General features: G+C 39.6%; 1 pseudogene; it reads left to right on the forward strand.

Annotated features, from left to right (window-relative positions):
- Positions 1–7,260: 7,260 nt before the first annotated feature.
- LOC130918393 (protein Hook homolog 1-like) lies at positions 7,261–20,245 on the forward strand (annotated as a pseudogene).
- Positions 20,246–20,523: the final 278 nt, after the last annotated feature.

Consider the following 20,523-nt stretch of genomic DNA (forward strand, 5'->3'; position numbering starts at 1 on the left):
TTTTGGTTTGATATTTTCCAAACTCTGTCCACAGTACTAAATAAGAATATTAACATCAATCCTACCCTTGCTTTGTTTGGTATTTTTCGTGAAGATAATGATCACTTGTCATCTACAGAACAACGTATGGTCACCTTTGCTCTGCTCTTGGCTAGACGCACAATTTTGCTACAGTGGAAGGGGGCTGCCCTGCCCACGCTTATCCAGTGGCGTCGGGATTTAATGTCTTGCCTCAAACTAGAAATGTTGCGCTTCTCTTTGACTAGGTCAAGGAGAAGGTTCCATACGACGTGGGATCCTTTTCTGACGTACTTTCACAAAACTCAAACAAAGCCATGAGATATGCTCAGATGTTCGGAGGGAACCCTTGAGACGTATGGATAAATACAATCATTCTCCTCCTATTTTTACATTTTCTCTCTCTAAAGATAAAGATATATACAGATATGGACATAAATGCAACAGCTTTTATTTTGTGATGCACTGCCTTTAACTCATCATTGATATGTATTTGTTTGCCTAAATACTATAGTTATTCAGGACATTTGGGGTTGTGGGTGGGGAGGGTTTATCTTGTGTTATCTTGTTTGTAAATTTCTGTTTATATACATGAAAAAATTGAATAAAAATATTTGAAAAAGAAAAAGAAAAACACTTTTACTGAATATAAAGCATCACTTCATATTTGTGTGACAGTGACAAATGTTACCAAATTATCCATTTAAATCGTCTCGGGATGTCCCCGATCCAATCATTCGATCAGAAATCTGGCACGATCAACTCATTTTCAGAGGATCGGTAGCCAGTAAAAAGGGATCAGGTTTCAGAAACTTTTTAATTAATTTTTATTTTTGAGTATTACCTCATTGGCTGCCATTGTCAGAGATAAACATCCAATCCATTTTGACTTGGGGGGCTTGACGCGATCTTTCAATCGGTCACACATGGCTCACATGCAATAATATTTGACTGGGACATCCCTAAACATCTATGAAGAATATAATTTTATGGTGTTATTAAAGGTTTCATAATGACTGCTGATATTTGTTGTTTTGTTTTCTTATCTTGGCAAGAGAGAATATGCAATGTCGCTTTAGCCTTTAAACGTCTGTGCTGAGTGATCATCACACACTAAATACATTAGTGCTGCAACGATGAACCGATTAACTCGAGTAATTCGATTAGAAAAAAGCTTAGAATAAAATTTTGCTGCTTCCAGTATTCTTTTAATTAGAGTGCCATTGTAATGGCTTGTTTTGAAAGTGTTTGCATGTACCGTTATTTCCGGACTATAGACCCTACTCACGTGACGTCACAGCCACGCCCCCGCGCCATGTTGTCCGGATACTAGTCATGTTAATGCATTAGCGCTTCGTAAATTCCTCCTATTATGGCGTGTTTTTCTGCTCGTTAACATTAATAATCAAAATGGTGAAGTCGTGTGTGGCGGTCGGTTGCAAAAACAAAGAAGATAGACGGAGAGACTTGAATTTTTACCGTATTCCGAGAGACCCGAAGAGGAGACCGAGATTGACTGCTGCAATTCGACGAGAAAACTGGGCTCCAAACGACTACCACAGATTATGTAGTAGTCATTTTATATCTGGTAAGATGCATTTAATATATATTTAGAGGGTTTTGGGCTGACAACCACAATTAAGATCATTGCTAGGCTAATCGCCGACAACATACACTCAGACGTTGTGAATGAACTACCTGAAAATATATAATTATAAGGGGATAATCAGACAGTTGTCATACAATTAATTTACAATTTCACTATTGAGGTCAAAAGCCAAAAAATAAATTCAACTAGGGACAATCTGGAGTAGTGCTATCGCACTTCATATTTATTACGTATTATATATGTATGTAGTGAGAGTGCTATCGCTAAACCATATAAACATTAAAAGCCCTAGCTCCATTGACAAATGATATGAAATACATTAGACTTGACAGTGGATGTTAGCAAGAACAAAAGATTTTGAATTGAAAATTTCGTAACTCACCTTCCGAGCACAAGATTCCTGCCGAATTTTCGTGTACGAGGACATGTTTCACCCAACCAGCAACGTAGCATTTATAAGCCTCCAAGCTCTTAAAGTTTTTCAAACTTTCGTGAGAATAGGCTGATTTTGTGTGGACAAGATAGTTGTAAATATCAGGATATCAGATGTCAGGCGAAGCCAGCGGGTCGAAAAACATCGATTTAGGCATCAAATACGGATCTGGCGAATGGATAAACTGAAGCTTTTCCACGTAACACCTTTTATGCAACGGATCCAATGAGTTTACAGCGTCAGATAACACCGGGGCTTCCATGAATTGCTCTATAACTTGCTCGACTAATTGAAAACAATGAGAATAGGTCTGAAAAAGAGGTACAATATGGCGGCCGGAAACAGCGACACGCCCATTTTGTGACGTAGGTGAGTAGGGTCTATAAAGGGCACCGGATTATAAATTGCACTGGCCAAATTTCACAAAATTTTAGAAATAAATCCACATATATGTCGTCCCAGACCATAAGCCGCAGCTGTCGATGTCTTAACATTGGATATCTACATCAATGTTACACAAAATTTTTTGATTGATCAAAAAATATTTATTAACTAAATAAACATGCATCAACACGACCAATTCGTCTGAATGCTTATAAACAAACTAACTACAAAAAACAGCTCACCACAAAGATATATAATCCACTTGACCTTGCCTTCTAAACTTGAGGTGGATGAAATACACTTAAAAATAGTTAACGGCTAGCGTTAGGCCTTCTATAGCAGCTTTGTTGTAATATACTGTGGAATAAAGTCCTCCAAGTGTCAGTTTAAAATGGCTAATCAACGCTACCATCGCGTTCTCTTGACCTAGCAAATAGTGGATGCCCATCCATTTAAAATTGGTCTTTTGTAGCAGTATATAGTATCAGATGGAGCCACATTCATCAGTAAAATCCTGAGTTTTTGAGTAAGTCTGACAAGTTTCTGGCAAGCATTATTAGAGATCCTTATCTCTAAACCAATGGGGTCTGGGTGGGTGAAGGAGGAGGTTAATATCTCTTATCTCTGTACCTCAGGACTTCCGTACTAAGGTTGGTATCATTCTATCCAGGGCATCCATGTTGCTGTCAGTCCTTAATATCTCCACCCATCCATCCTTACATCCATCCAGTGCCGCGGGAAGTGGGTTGCTGAGGGTGGGGCAACACCCTCTGGTGTTGGGTAGATTTTTTTGTTGAAAAAAAACATTAAAACAATGGCGTATTTAACTTGGGGGATTAAATACATATGTTGAAAAAGTTTTTTTTGTTTGTTTGACACTTTGCTTGCTACCAGGTCAGGTTGGATAAGGCGCAATTGGAACAAAAACTATTGAGAGGAGGCGTTTACATGCCGCAAAAATGACTTGGCGATTTTGTCTTTACAGGAACAGTGAAATTTTCTAAAATTAAATTCGAGGTTGAAACTGAAGATGATTATAACACTTTATAATAGTGCCCAGTGAGGAAAAGTTAGTTGCAGATTTAGACCGTGGAGAACTTCAAATAGTTTGCGTTGTAGCCGTAGAATTGTTTGTTGTTGCTGTTGCCGTGCAGAGTGCTGTCAGAGGCTTATTGGACTTTTTAGTTTTCAAATGTGATGTCAATCAATCAATCAATCAATCAATCAATCAATCAATCAATCAATCAATCAATCAATCAATCAATCAATCAATCAATCAATCAATTCATCGAGATTTTATCATGGTTGACCTAATATCACTCTATTCGAATTTTTACTTGGTGTCTTCTTACTAGTGCTATAAACCCACCTCGAACCTCCACAGACCCCCAATGTCATCGCTGCTCTCAAAGCAGACGGGTTCCAGACCCTCGTCCAGGCAGCACTTGATGCAGGCCAGGCCCGAGCTGCCACCTCCGACCACAGCCACACGACGAGGCATAATGAAGCTGCGCAAATGGAGCAAATGTATAAACAACATGCAGAAACAGTTTTTCAGTCATCACGTTATCATATTTTAATTTTAGATATGACTCAATGTGATTCGCGTCAGACTGATTTACGAGTCAAACTGAGTCACAATGTTCGAAAAACTTATTTCAGTCGTGTAATGACATTTACACAAACGAATTACAGTACGTTTTCTGAAAATTATCAGTCATTATGACATGAGAACATATTCAAAGTTCATATCATGACCCTTAGTTTGAGCTGTACCTTGAAATAGTTTGTTGCAAATAGATTTTTGAGTCCGGTTTTCGCACAATTCCACATTTTCGATGAAAAGAAACCCATGAAATGAAGAGACGTTTTAATTTTTATTTCACAGGAAACAAAATCTTGAAACTCCCGTTTGCCACTTACAGTATATCACCAATAGTGTTGTATCGGTCGCGAACGATTCGTTCTTTTTGAACGAATTGTTTTGGTGAACGAGACCGAACTAATCATCTGCACTGATTCGTTCTATGAAGGTGGTGCTTGTTCGCTGCGTGGGAGGGCGTTGAGCAAGCGGCAGCGTCTTCTGACATCGCACACGACCAATCAGACGCCAGCCTCATCGCGGGCAGGGGAGGGAGCGGAAACAGAATCAGGGCGTTTGTCACTCACGTCCACGTGTGGCCAATAAGCAGCCAGCGTGCAGGCAGGGGGGCAAGACTGAGTTTTGTCACTTCCCGTTCAGTGACTCGGTCCTCCGGTTCCTGACCTAGCTTGCTGCTAACTTGATTTTCCAGTAATGACTATGCGGTGAACGAATCAGAAAATGAAAGGAAATGACTTTGTCACATATTTGTTAACGTGGAGCCTATCAAATGCTGCTCAAACAGACAAAAACGCCACACAAATCTAGCGAGCATTGTTTAGAGTAGTACTTTTCTCAACAAACTCGTGACTGCCTATGACGACATACTATCAAATTTACAGTAATTTAAAACACGGGTAGCTACGAGGCAAGCAAAAGCTGAGCTGCGGTCGCGTGACGGCAGTGAAGCGGGCGGAGAACTGTCACTATATGGAGGCTTTATGGCAGCGATATTTACCTCATATGTGCACAGAAAAAAATATTTAGTATGATCACCATAATACTGATTTGCAATGAAACTGTATATACATGTCAATTTTTTCCCGAGTGTTTTATTTTTTTTTTTCGTGTCAGCGTGTCGGGTGTTGGTTGGTTTGACAAATTATGTCAATCCGTCCATCATGTGCTACTCAAGCGCCCAAAACAACGCACGCAGACACAGGAGATGTCGCAATATGTCTACATTTTTCTTAACAGACTAATGAGAGTAGAAAGGCGACATCGTAAAGAGCTAACAATTATTTCTCGTCAGCATTTGACGATCTGAGATGCGGGGACGACAGGGGAGCTGACCGGATTATTTTATTTATTAATACCAGTGCAAAAAAACAACATGATCACCATAATACTGATTTGCAATGAAACTGTATATACATGTAATTTTTTTCCGAGTGTTTTTTTTTTTTTTTTTTTCTCGTGTCAGGTGTTGGTTGGTTTGACAAATTATGTCAATCCGTCCATCATGTGCTACTCAAGCGCCCAAAAACAAAGCACGCGGACACGGGAGATGTCGCAATATGTCTACAGTTTTCTTAACAGACTAATGAGAGTAGAAAGGCGACATCGTAAAGAGCTAACAATTATTTCTCGTCAGCATTTGACGATCTGAGATGCGGGGACGACAGGGGAGCTGACCGGATTATTTTATTTATTAATACCAGTGCAAAAAAACAATATGATCACCATAATACTGATTTGCAATGAAACTGTATATACATGTAATTTTTTTCCGAGTGTTTTTTTTTTTTTTTTTTCGTGTCAGGTGTTGGTTGGTTTGACAAATTATGTCAATCCGTCCATCATGTGCTACTCAAGCGCCCAAAAACAAAGCACGCGGACACGGGAGATGTCGCAATATGTCTACATTTTTCTTAACAGACTAATGAGAGTAGAAAGGCGACATCGTAAAGAGCAAACAATTATTTCTCGTCAGCATTTGACGATCTGAGATGCGGGGACGACAGGGGAGCTGACATGATTATTTTATTTATTAATACCAGTGCAAAAATTCAACACGATCATCTTAATACTAAAAAACAAATACAACAGAGCGAGATGTAAATATGATGTGTTGGTCGTTCAATATTCAGAAATTAAACTTTCGATGTATTTTTATTTTCGTGACAGCAAACATGCTGTATATGTATGTGTGATCAAGAACCTGCTAAAGAAAGTCGGTGCGCCCCCGCCCCCTACTCCCCTCACAAAAGGAAAATGTTTAACCGTGTCCTAAATCGAAATGCAAGCACGAGCCATGACTTTGAGCCCATAGAACTAGGACAGACGACGCGGAAGTTCTCCCTCGCTTTTGCAGCAGCGGGAGGGAGGGAGACGAGCCTGTCTGTGAAAGCAGAATGATATTGCCTGTCACTCATTACTGAAACTACGACGAGCGGTCAATGAGGAGCCTGTGTGCAAGAGAGAGGGAGGGACCAAGAATGTCACTTCCCGTTCTGTTATACTGCGAAGCGGTCTTTGGTGATTCGTTCGGCAACGTCACTTCCCGTTCAGTAACCGAACGATTCGTTTGGGCGGGGAGGGAGATGAGGGGGGCGAACGATTCGTTGAACGATTTGTTTGAACGAATCTTTTTACTGAACGAACCGGAATGGATTCGTTTACTCAAGTGAACGACAAATCTTGTCACTAATCACCAATGGTATTTTTGTAATTTGAGTTAAGTTAAAAATGTTTGATGGAGAAAAAAAAAAAATCAGCTATCTGACAGTGAAAGAGTCCAAATATATTTCCACTTGAATTAATGAAGTACAAATACATTCATTTGTAGATATTGAATCTTTATTATTTGAAACATTCTTCTTTTTATTACCATGAATTAATTTTAACTTTGGTTTTGCTTTTCAATTGCAAAATTCAAATTTGTTTATATAGCCTTTTACAAAACCTGAGAGGTCCTCAAAGTGCTTTACAACAAAGCAAAATATAGAGTACATAATAATTAAAAGGCAGGAGAATACTTTACAATAAAATTGAGGGGGGGTTGATCACACTAAAACTCATTACAGCAAATAAAACAAAATAAAACAGTTAAAACCTGAACACATTTAAACCCTAAAAACCAGGCTACCCTAGTGTGGTGGAAAAGCCAGTCTAAAAAAATTAGGTCTTTAACATAGATTTAAAAAGGCCTAAATCAGTGATGGTGCGGATGACATGGAGCAGACTATTCAACAACCTAGAAGCAGCAATCGCAAAAGAACGATCACCCAAGCCTTGACCAAGGAACTTGAGAGAGAAGTTGGCCGGAAGAACAAAGAGCCCTGCCAGGGTTATGGAAGGTTAAAATCTCAGAGTCAGAAGGAGCCCGGCCGTTTAAGGCTGTCAACAGACTTGCAGGGCCCCGCACACAAGAGACCATTATATCACTGTCCACAGCTAACTCTAGCCCCAATTCTCTGCCTTCTTGTCCCCCTTTTAAAAACTTCATTTAATTTTTTTCTAGTTCACCTCTATGATCTTCGTTTCTTTTTCTTTTCTTTTCTGTGCACCAGATTTATGATGACTTGCCATGTTTAGGGTTTATAACAATGACATATTTTATTTTCCCGCGTCAGGGCACGTACGTAGTATAGCCTTGAGTGCGCCAGGGCGGGGTCAAACCATTCTCTCCTAAGACGGAGGAGGGGGTGGGGGGCGTTGTGCAAAAAAAGGAAAAAATATATATTTGAAATATTGAATGTGTTTAAGTTTTTAAGTATATATTGAGTAGAACATAATATTTAACCAGACAATGATTTAAATACAAATGAAATATGTGAATGTTAGGTAAAATAAATTAATGGTCATTCAGGGGGCCCTACGGTCATAAGGCCCGGGACAACATACCCGGTTGTCCCCCCTTGTCGACGGGCTTGCGGCCGTTAATACAATTAAAAACAAACAATAAAAGTTTAAAATTAATTCTAAAATGAACTGGAAGCCAGTGGAGTGACGATAATACGGGGGTAATATGTTCATGCCTGGATGTACCAGTTAAAAATCGAGCAGAGCATTCTGAATGAGTTGCAGATGCGAAATAGAGGCCTTGGAAAGACCATCATGAAGTGCATTGCAGGAGCCATGAGCTAATAAAGGCATGAATTGCTTTTTCAAGATCATGGCGGCGAAGAAAAGGCTTCACTTTGGCCAAGAGGCAGAGCTGGAAAACCTTTTACAACAATGTCATCAAATATTACTACAAAATTTTATTTTACATGTGACTTAAAAAAGGGAGGCAGAGCACCTAAGTTGGGTGCAAGAGAATTCATCATGGATGGCGGGCCAAAAGTTATACATTCAATTTTGCTGTTATTAAGGGCAAAAGGTTTTGTGCCAGCCACTGCTTCACATCAGAAATACTTTTATGAGATTTTTTTAAACACAGGTTTCTGCACTTTTCCTTTAAGAACTAACTGGGTACTTGTGCAGCCTATACTACTTTGTTGAACGCCGCCAAGCAACAGAAGCCCTGCTCCTTGAAATGAGTCCCCACGACCAAAAAAAGCGTTTCAAATTTGTCCCCTCCTGCAAAAACACGCACGTACCCTACGAAAACATCGACATGAGTTAATCATTAGTAAACACAACACTAGGGTGACCATATTTTGATTTACAAAAAAGAGGACACTCAGCCCGGCCTCAAGATACTTGAATTTTACTCGAAGTTCACTCGAAGATGCCTATATCACTTTAATATATTTAAAGTGTGCCCCCTCACTCTGGATGGAAAAATGTAGTATATGTGTGTGTGTGTATATATATATATATATATATATATATATATATATATATATATAAAATGCAGACCCATAGAAATGTAGTCCAGTCAATACACATACACACAGTAGGCTATGTGCCAACTAAACATTTTTATAAATTACTATCACGACAATTGTCCTTGACAAATTGTTATTCCCTGTCACGAAGATGCGTGGGCAGGCAGGTTGTGTGGACCCAATTGCAGGGAAAACAAAGATGCAAGGCAGGTGGCAGTGAACTCAAAAAACGTTTTAATAATGACTAACAAAAATCACAAAGTACAAACAAAAGGACTGGTGATCAAAAAGGCAATGTTCAAACCAAAACTTACTTAATCAGAGGGACTGGAACACGAGGGCTTGGACAGGACTTGAAATTGACGTTTGCATAGACAGACATTGACATAGACAATGACGCAACAAGGGGTGACAAGGAACTGGGTCATTATATACACACGCAGACAAGGGGTAACGAGACGAGGAACAGCTGGGTAACACAGGTGGATGCAGTTTGCAGGATACGCTGGGAGAACACACACAGGTGAAATCAATGGGTAATCAGAGAGACAAGTCACACGAGGAAAAACCCAACACAAAACCTAACAATTCCCATTCAATTGATATTCTCATTCAATGTTTTAGATTGCACACAAACAAAAACCGAAATAAACTGACAAACTATTCAACCAGCATGTTACCAAACGTAGCAGTTAAAACTACGTTTCCCATAATGCCTAGCTCGGTTTAGCTTACCGACAGCTAGCTGAGGCAAAAATCAAACTTTGCTGTGAAAGTTTACAGTCATCGGCAGCGCAACGATGCGACACCAAATAGGATTTTACAGTCAAAGCTCCGACAGAAGTCAACAGTTGCCATTATATACTTATTTATCGTAAAAAACTTCAGGCGTTGTGGCCATATCGTCAACCCAGTAGATGGCGGTAATGCCTGATGATAGGGGTAAACTGCCAACAAAAACAAGAAGAACTACTCCTTCCCTCCCTAGTCCTAGGAGCCATGTCATCGCAGGCAGGCGCTGCCACCCAGCGGCCTGAGGGATTCTCTTCAAATTGGTCCTGTGAAAAATCATAAAAACCGGAGATTTTTATTAATTTATAAAACCTGCCCGGACCACGAGGATACCACGTGAAAGTAGGACTTGTCCGGGCAAAAGAGGACGTTTGGTCACCCTACACAACACGATCAGTTCGCATGGTTGATGTCAGGCTGCAAAGACAACACGACTCAAGCAATATAAAAGTCAGTTTCAAATCTCCAACGGTTAAGGCTGCAATTAAACGCAGCAAACTTTCGTCACTTTGATTTATTCCGTGGCTTTAAAAGCGAGAAAAAATGCGATAGTTAAAAGATTGGATGTTGTCTTACCCGCTTTGCTCTCAAGAGAACTTCTGCTTATTTCAATTTATATTTATGTATTCCTATTCCTATTAACTTTTGTTTATATTTTTCACTGTCTATTTATTCTAATTTATATTTATTTATTTATTTATTTTTATATTTATTTATTTCAATGTTTATTTATTCATTTCAATGTTTATTTATGGCGGAAAACACAGACACGGCTAAAAAAGCAGTTTCTGCTCTTGTACCCCTCTTTAAAATAAACTGCTGTGTTTTAAGCCAAAGAACTGTTGTGTTTGACAGAACATATGTCTATATGCTGCCATAGCAGATTAATGACGCATTAAGGCCCCAAACTATTTTTAATTTGTCTGTTTTACCCTGGTAACCCCCATTTACAGACGTCGCACAACCGCTTTTGTGTCAACCTAGCCATAAAAATATGGTAAGTAATTATATTTATTATTCAAAATGTCTGTCATTTTTGGCTTAGAATCATTAATTGTTGTCTAATATTTAGTTTAAAAAAAAAAAACTTTAAAAAATTAATGAATCGCATATTTTGAACTTTTAGATAAATTACTTCACAATGAAAAAATTAGCGTCTGTAAATAAGTCACGTATATCTACCTCATAACTATCGCTTAATTGTATTTTTTCGTTACTGTCGCATTTCCCCCAATATTTTAGATGATAAATAATCGATCCAAACAAAGAAAATTTAAAAAAAAAATGTTTAAAAGGGTAAATATATGAAAATGAACATCTCGACCACTCTTTGATGTCTGCGATTTCTGCATCGCGACCCTTGTTATATTACCATGTTTCACCTGTAAAATCCCCCCAAAATCCAGCTGTGGCCATTCACAGCTGTGTCTTGACACTCGGTTATACATGCTACATGGAGTTTTTGTATCGAAAAGAGGTAAGTACGCAATAATATCTCGTTAAAATCATGGCGTCTTAAATTATGCTCTCTCATGCTCTCACCTCCAGTTAGGGTTTTGCTGTTTGAAATTTTTTTTTTTTTTTTTTACAAATGCCCTCCTGTTAAAAATTTTTCTTCCCCCAGAAAACTGAGATTTTAAGCTTTCCAATGATGTATCATACATCCATATAGGACAATTCTGAAATTTGGCCAAATTGGGGGTCTCAGAGCGGAACTTCAAGTCACCTGTTTTCCGCCTTATTTATTTCAGTTTACAGTTCCATTTTCATTTATTTATTTCAACATTTATTTATTTATTCCAATATATATTTATTTATTTAAATATTAAATTATTTTATTCATTTATTTCAATTTTTATTATTTCATTATTTATTTATTTAACTTTTTATTTATTTCATTATTTATTTGTTTAACTTTTTATTTCATTCTTGCACTCTTGCTCCCCGTGTGGGCCCCATCAAATAATTTTATCTGTCATTGGCTCATCAAACTCGGTGGGCGGGGATAAAGTAGGCGGGGTTTGAGTGGAGCGAGTCAAGCTACATGGCTCTGTCAACATAATGCTCTCCCAACATGGCAACGATTGCTGAAGTTGTGCATCAGTTTTCTCGGGATTTAATAACGGACATGTTAGACTAAGCAGAATACGTTGACGCAGGAAATTCGGACCCTGAGCTGGTGGCTTACAAAATACAGCTATTTATCCCGAGAGCGAGCTCATGGAAGGAGCACTGCCATCCTGCCTGGCCGCCAGGTAAGTTCCACTTCAGCGAATTCTGTAAAACCCAACCAGCCCCCAATAAACAGTGCTAAAGCTTCTTCATAAGAGAAACTACCGGTATGTTTAATAGTATGCTTCACAAAAATACACGAAAAGTGTTTCCATTCGCTGATATTGTCCTTCCCAGGCAATAAAAGCAATGTAAATTGATGGTCGCTTGCCAAGTTTGGTGTTTTATAGCAGTGAGGGTTTTAAGGGGGTCTTGTATTTCAAGACAAATACAATCTACTTCAACAAACTCACAAGTCAAGGCACTCACATATGACAGCTCATTTCTATTACCGTATTTCATGGACCATAAGGCTCACTTTTGTCATGGTTTTGCTAGGCCTATGACTTTAAACCGCACCTGAGTATATATATTTTGTCCAAAATATTACAGTATTGTTGTCTGGGAAATGTGTTGAAGTGATACATATTAACTGGTCTAAGGTCTTTGTCTAACATGTCAAGGTAGGAGGCAGACTTAATGTTGTTGGTTAGCGCAATAAATTCATCTAGTTTCTTCTCGTTTTCTTTTTTACCCATTTCTGGCATGCTTTTTCCCATCAAAAACAGTGGTTTACTGTACTACCCAGGCAATTGTGGGCTGACTAATTGTGTTTTTGCATGGATTAACTCTGTGTTAACCCCTGCCAGCCTTTCATGACACTCTCCTGTGACTTCTTGGTCAGGTGGCTATTCTCCAAGAGGAACATAACAGCCTGCTCGCCGAGAACTACGTCCTTACTGACCGAGCCAATCAGTTGGACACTTTTGACGACCCCAACACAGCGTCTGGCAGGAAGCACAGCCAGCTGCAACAGGAGCCAGAAGTGCTGCAGTAGGAGAATTTCAGGTAGGTCCCCTATACGAAGTTCTGCCACTAGGAGGAGAACCAAGCCAAGCATAAAGACCTTAGCAGTGGTGTGAAAACTATTCCACAAAGGGCTGCAGTGGGTACGAGCTTTTGTTCCACCCCATCAAGAGGACACCTTTTCACCAATCTTGTGTTTTACAAGTGCAATTTGTTGATTGCACTCAGGTGCTCCTTGTTTTTGCTGAAACCTCATTGGTTAAACTGTCTGTACTGCTAAATCAGCTGGAACAAAGACCTGGACCCACTGCGGCCCTCTAGGAACGGTTTGCCCACCCCTGACCTTGAGGGTCAGGAAGACATTTTACATCACACCCTTCCCATTTTCATGAATCCACATCCAAAATAGTAAACATGCAGTCTCTGAATCAATTCACCTTATTAGTCATTAGTATTTAATAGGGGTGTAACGGTACACAAAAATCTCAGTTCGGTACGTGTCTCGGTTTTGTTGCGCCGTTGACGTTCCTGGGTTTTACTGTCCTACCGTGTTGGTCCTCATTATAGCAGAGAAGACGGAGTAAATATAATCTACACAAAGAAACTGTAACCCGATCGACTCACAGCCTCGAAAAGTAAGGGTTATATTTCGTCAGAAACTCGTTCGGTACGCGTTCGTTCCGAACCGAGCACCACGTACCGAAATGGTTCAATACTATTACATGTACCGTTACACCCTTAGTATTTAAATAGTTTTTAAAATACCAAATAAGTCTGGTGGATCACTTAAAATGCAATTTTCTCTTGTCCCACCACTCCAATGACTCAATTAAATCTAAGGCAGGGGTCTCTAAATCCGGTCCTCGAGAGCCCCTATGAATTATTATTCATGCAACTTGTGTCCAACAACATGCACACAAGCCTGTTGCATAACCTTTTTAAGTATGATAGAAGAAACACTGGACCTCATCGGAAAGGTTTTCAAAAGAATTGATGGAGCAAACTTACTATGTGCTTGCTTTCAATTTTTCATATTTTTACGAAGTATTTAGCCTTGCTTTATTGTCTCACTCAACCCCAGGCAACTCAGTTATGCCAAAGAGCAGACAAGTTTTTTTTTCGACTTATTTACAGAACTTGTTTTGTCCTCTTGGTCAGTGGTAACAGCTAGCTAAATGGCTAGCTTCTAATTCTGAGAAAAAGCCAACATGAGCTCATGTTTGTATGATACTGTGATTATGCCAAGTACTGTATTGTTAAAACTAAATAAATGAATGGTATCTAATAATGATTCTACCATTAAACTGTATACTGAGCCAATCAAGCCTTTTTATAGTTTGTGACCTATTAATGAACATGTAGCATAAAATTGGCAAAATGAAGGGCTATTTTTCAAGAAATATGAAGACAAAATGCCCTCCAATTGTGGAGTGAGACTTATGAGTTTTTTTTTTTTTTCAGGCTGGTGGCCGCAAAGGATGACTACAGAATACACTGCGAAGGGCTGGAGAAGCAGCTTGTGGAAGTCCAGCATCGTAACAAAGAGCTGACCGGCCTGGCGGAGGAGTCGAGGTCACTCAAAGATGAGCTGGATGTACTGAGGTTTGTTAGTTGGTGCCCAAAGATGAGCAATGTTATTTGCCTCCTGCTGCTATCTTGCTCTAGTGAAAACATCTAATTGTTTTTTAGGAACTGTTCAGATCGAGTGGTGATGCTGGAGGCTTCGGTGAAAATATAAAAAGCGAAAACTGGAGAACCTGGGGGACCTAAAGAGGCAGATGAAGCTTCTAGTGGAGAGCAATACCACTACATGCAGAACACTCAGCCTGGAGGAGGAACTGCGCAAGGCCAACGGTGCCCGGGTGCAGTTGGAAACCTACAAACACCAGGTATTTAGATGTATTTTTGAAATATTGTTGAGGATTATTCCATATACTTGATTTATTCTTGGGGGGGGAAATATGGACACCTGATGTGTTGTATTCTGGTTGTTTGCTCCAGGTCTATGAGCTTCACATGAAGTTGTCAGACGAAACGAGGTGAGCGGACAACCAAGACTTTGAATATAAAATACGAACTGGTGACAAAGGAGAAAGGTGGGACGCCCTAGAAACTGTGGAGGATGTTGGTTAATGAGAGTAGGGCTGCAGCTATCGAATATTTTAGTAATCGAGTAATCGACTGAAAATTCTATCGATTAATCGAGTAATCGGATAAAACAAATATATTTTTAGGTGAAGAGCAATTATAAATATACATGAGAAAACAAGACATTTCATCTAATCTTGAACCATTTTCAGTCAATCAATGTCTTTATTTTCGATGTATATTGTAGCTAGAATAAAAAAAAAAAAAAAGACTAATTCACTGCTTTCACTCAAAAAACTTTTAGATCTTATCTAAAAAAAATATATATATATTACCTAAAAATGCCGTTACGCTTGATAACAAACATCACTTAAAAGTTAGGATTTTTTCCCACGTGTTTCAATTGAATTTCTCTTTGTGTCAAGCCATTTTTAAGTTCTAGTTAAGTTTTAAGTTAGTTTAAACTGTAAGTCCTGATAGGATTTTGAGTTTTTGCAGTGTTTAAAATAAATGTATGATACAGGCTGTACTGGAGCACATTAGGGACCAGTGCTACTTGGTGTTTTATCCAGCAATGACTACTGAGCTAAAATTGATAGTTAGCATGATTAAGTTTTTATTTTACACCCTCATCACTCCACAATGCTGTGTTATGTTAAAGCCTGTATGTAAGACACGTTAGCCACGCAACGACAGTGGTCATAATTAAGTGAAACCTAGTCCTCCGCAGGGCAAACTTTACGTGAGCTAGTAGCGACAGTAACGTTAATCTTATTTATTAGCGCTTAGCGCTCTTTATTAGCGCTTAGCGCTGTACTGCTTTAAGATGGCGGCTGTTTAATAACGCTGCCCAGACGCGGCCGAGTCTGTCATTGCGCATCTAGTTCAACATACATGTGATCTTTATGAGACGCATCAGACGCTAGCTGTTACCAACTTAGCATCGTGCAGGCTAGTATATGGCAACGTCGGCGTCGTTTGTGGCGGCTGTCAGCTGCAGTAAGTTTTTTTTTTTTCCCCTTCTTCCTCTCCGCACGTGACAGCGCGTTGTCCCGCATTAAAAGTAGTCCAAGCAAAACGTGATGCTTAGAGCTGTCAAAATAAACGATTACTCGAGGTGAATAAAATTACTCGGATCAGGTTTTAAACTCGAGTTACTCGAGTTGCTCGAGTACTCGTTTCAGCTCTAAATGAGAGCAGCGCAAATTATTATTTCCCTCCACCTGTAGCGGCTCATCGTGGGTAGAGACTCTGAAAGAAATCAATGAGGAGCTTCGGTGCACACAAGCGCAGCAGCTCTCCTAAGCGAGTAGATTGCATTTGCAAGGTTTTGTGTCATTCCAGAATTGGAGGACATTTTGGCTTCAAAATTCTTGAAAAACAAGCCTTCCCTTTTTCTGATTTTTGGACTACATATTCATGGTAATAAGCTATCAAAGGCTTGATTGCATCAGTTTAATGATCGATGGTAAAACTGCAGTAATAGGGTTGCAAATCTTATGTTATTTAATAAATGTTTAAATTATTTAAAATTGGAATGGTGGGACATAAAATGTCCTCCAATTCTGAAATGAGTATTTAACCGTTTCTCGCAAATCCTAAGCAACATAAAATGTCTCTCTGATGTGCTGCAGGAATCCTGCCTTCCAGAAGCTCCAGTCACGATAACCTAGCAGCAGAACTGATCCCGGTCAAACACTGGTACAACAGTCCCACCAACATGTACGGCAGCTGGTCCACTGCTGACTTTTATTGTTCGTGTCTAGAGAGAAGTTCATCAGGCTTCAGCACGAGAACAGGATGCTTAGAGTGCAGCAGGAAGAGTTTTAGAGGGAGAAGATCGCTTCTCTGCAGGCTCAGCTGGAGGACGCTCACAAGAGCCGTAATCAACTGGACATGGAGAACAGGTTACCCATAAAATGGCATGATTGTTTGTTAAGTGTCTTTGTACCCTGCTTTTTTCTTACTTCGTTTATCTTGACTATATCTTAACACTGCCGTGACTGATGTGCTGCACATGCCCTGTTCTGTTTGCCTGGGCGAATTCCCAAAATGCAGATTAAGTCGTCAACGAGTTGGTGAGCTGCAGCAGCAAGTTGAGGACCTCCAAAAGGCGCTGCAGAGTCAGGCGGTCAGTCAATACAGAATGGTGTTTGAATGCATTGATATTACCTGTTCCTCCTGCCCCCGACACACAGTCAGACCTGAATCGGAAACTGGATGCTCACATGTGCGTATCAGGCGCTGTCTAAATGGAAGTTTTTTCTGTACAGGGGGGATATTTCTTATCGAGCTATAATTTTCCAGAATAAGGTCAAATCTTTGTTAAAGGCGTAATATTAAGTCATTGGCTTTAGTAGACAGTGATGAATCATTTGATTGCTGCTCGCCTTTCCCAGTCCAAATGGACTTGACATCTATCGCTGTCAATGGCAACAAATGAATGAAGTGCTGAATTAAGATATATCCAACTCTTTGCTCACGCACATCTACAAATCGAAGTCCTTCATGTAGGATTACAACTTGATATCTAAAAAATTCTATAGTCTTCAAAATATGACTATTTTTTTATTATTTCATAAGAGGTTTTTCTTAATCCAAGTAAGTTGTTAGAATAACATTACAGATATGACAAAATTGTTAGCAATTCTGAACACTTTTTTAAAAATGAGCTATCACAAGCATTTTTCCTACCAATCATTCTTTTAAAAATCTAAATGCAGATTTTTTTTTTCTTCCTTCTGATTTGAAAAACAGCCATCATTCAATTTAATGTGTATATGCAGTAATATGAGATCATACATTTAATATGGTTTTGTAGTCATATCATTATTATACTTATAAGAAAAACACTAATGGAAAACAGTACGTCGCTGAATGAGAGTACCCACTTTTGTTACGTGACCATTTTTTTGACAAGGTGAAGCACTGGGAATACTCTGTATGTGCTGGATGTTTCTTTTCAGTCAGAAGTCACTTGCTCACAATGTGAGTAACATGGGTGGACTTAAGTTCTATTTCTTCTACTGAAGAAGTTGAAGGTTTTGAGCATTTAGATCCCTGCGTGCAGGTGATCCAAGCACCGGACCCTAAATTGAACCCTGCTACCGCTGAAATCCAGGCTTTGTGGAACCAGGTTGCTGACAGAGACAAGCAGATCCTCAACTTGGGGGTAATTCCTCTGCGTATGTCCTTTAATCTTTTACTGTTACATTGGGAGGAATTTAAATCAAACATGATGAATGTCACTCCGCAGCGACTGCGCGAGTATGAGGAGAAACTGATAGTCTTCGTGTGGTACAACAAGGTAAGGTCCAAGATGTGATTCTGAAACCGCCGCCCACGTTACGCAGGATCACGCTGTCTCACCTCAGAGTCTAAACTTTCAGAAGCTGGCCATCGAGTCGCGTCTGGGCGGCCGCGCCGGTTCCACGCTATCCTCTGGCCAGTCCTTCTTGTCCCAGCAGCAGCAAGTGTCTAACGCCCCTCGCCGGGCACTTTCCGTTAGTGTGCCCAGCATAACTGCCAAGTAGAGTTGCTTGGAGCCACGTGCCTCCCCTCGTTCAGCTAAGTCAGCTTTCCCAGACCATTATTGAGCCAAGGCACAGCATACAAAATATATATACGTTTCTCACAAAATTGTAGCCTGGTACACCAGACTCACCGCTGTTCCAGCTATAGAGTCTGCCGACCAATGAGCGGATCAAATTTCCAGGTTGGAGCAAGCCACAGCAAACAGACAGCGGAGTGGACCAATCAGCGACGAGCAGACGTGACGTTGGTAAAACGACAACTCGCGCGGCGCGAGTGGAGAACGGAGAAATTTATTTAACATGGCTAGCGCTAGACAGCCTGTTGTCAATGACTTGTGTCTGTGTTTTTGTTCATTTAAAACTGATTTTACCATGGATTGGAACGTATTCTCGGCTCTTCTGTTCGTCACCTGTGTTGTTGTGGAGACGACTTCCGACGTGGAAGAGTGACGTTGCTCGTAAGAACATGTCACGCAAATAAAAAAATCTGATTGGACGGTTGATTTTGTTCTTGCTCGAGAGGCCGTTAATAGGCTGGGTCCCAGACTATTTTCACAGTGTTTTAAAAATACAGGGAGAACAGTCGAGCCGTGCCAGGCAAACAAAATTGGTGATATCGGCTTTTGGATGAAAGTTTTGCAGGAACCGAAAATGCATATTTACATAATTTGTTCATTTTTGCGTGGGCTTATTCATGGATTTCCCCCCCCCCATTCCTGTCATTAGAACATTACCCTTGCAGGTGAACTTATTTTGACCTTTAAAGAAACATATCCAACTGCACAATTTCCTTTTCCCTAACAATAAGCTGATTAGGAGAAATTTAAAGTTTGGCGAAGGTCAACTTCACCTCCTAAGGATGTTAGTTCATTTCAGGTTCACCTTAAATTTTCAGCCAATATCCTTAATTTTTTGTGAGCAGCGCTGACATAATGACAGGTGACAGTAGAAGAAGTTTTAATTGTTCTACCTGCCACTCTGTGCAGTTATCATTTTCTAGTCATAAATAATTTATACTTTGACTAAATTGGGTAATTTCTTTTTACACATCTGCTAACCTCTCATAAAACTGCTTTGGTAAAGTGGAGTGCAACCCTTGAGATAAAAGACCAATACACTCTCAAGTGACCTTAACATATCTCTGCCGGGGAGATGGCTGAAGGATGGTGGGGCTCGAGGCCGCCCAGCTGAGTAGATGTTGCCCTGACACCAGAACATCAGGAACATTTCCCATATTGACTGAACAGAAGCCTCACAATCTTTAACTACTTGCAAGATGGAGCGGAGCGATATCCAAGCTTGCATTATGTTGGTGAATATCAGACTTTCCTCTGTTGACGTGAGGGAAGTTTGGCAGATTTGGTGCAGGCCACCGACTCTTGACTAACGGACAATCAGGGGGCAGGAAATTGTGCATGTATCATGTTAATAACCGTGGAATTGCACTGATAAAACGATGTGATTCAAACACCAGGTTTTTTAAAAATCCAAATGTTCTACAATTGCCTGATTCCTACAATGGCATAGTTTTTAATCAGGGGTGTTGATGTTCTGGGATTTGCTAAGTGCTTTATCAGAAACCAGGCAGACTTATTCTATCACCATATGGGAATATGCAGATGTACTTAATTTTGCTTAGAGCTACCACAAATTTCTTGTATGTGATGGTAAATAGCACTCTCCGCTTACTTGTATTTAATGCTGGGTGGTAAAAGAAATGTTTTAAAGCAAAATTGTGATTGAATTAAATGTTTCTGAATCCTGCGTATATTCTTTGGTGTCATGTTGTTGAGCAGTTTACAGGTTACATTATCTGCAGTCTTGTGTTTGTATGTTTCTAATAAACAAGTTATACGCAGCGGACAATCAGGTAAACTAGCCTTGGCCATATTTGAAATAGTTTTTAAAAAATTGTTTATGTAAGACAATTTTTTTATGAAGCACTCTACGCAAAGAGCCCTTCTTGGCAAATGTTATTTCCACTAGTTAGCTAAAAGGTAACTGAAGTGGCCTCGCACTGCTGTTCTGGAGCAAAACAGGATAGTAGTTGTCATATTTCCTCTCTTTCTGTATTAAAATAACTGGTTATGACTAATAATTATTAAGTTTTTTTTTTTTTTTTTTTTAATCTTAGTAATTAAAAAAAAAAACATTTTCCAATTGGTATTTTT

Source organism: Corythoichthys intestinalis, chromosome 7, assembly GCF_030265065.1.
Source record: "Corythoichthys intestinalis isolate RoL2023-P3 chromosome 7, ASM3026506v1, whole genome shotgun sequence".
In the NCBI taxonomy this organism is placed as follows: Eukaryota; Metazoa; Chordata; class Actinopteri; order Syngnathiformes; family Syngnathidae; genus Corythoichthys; species Corythoichthys intestinalis.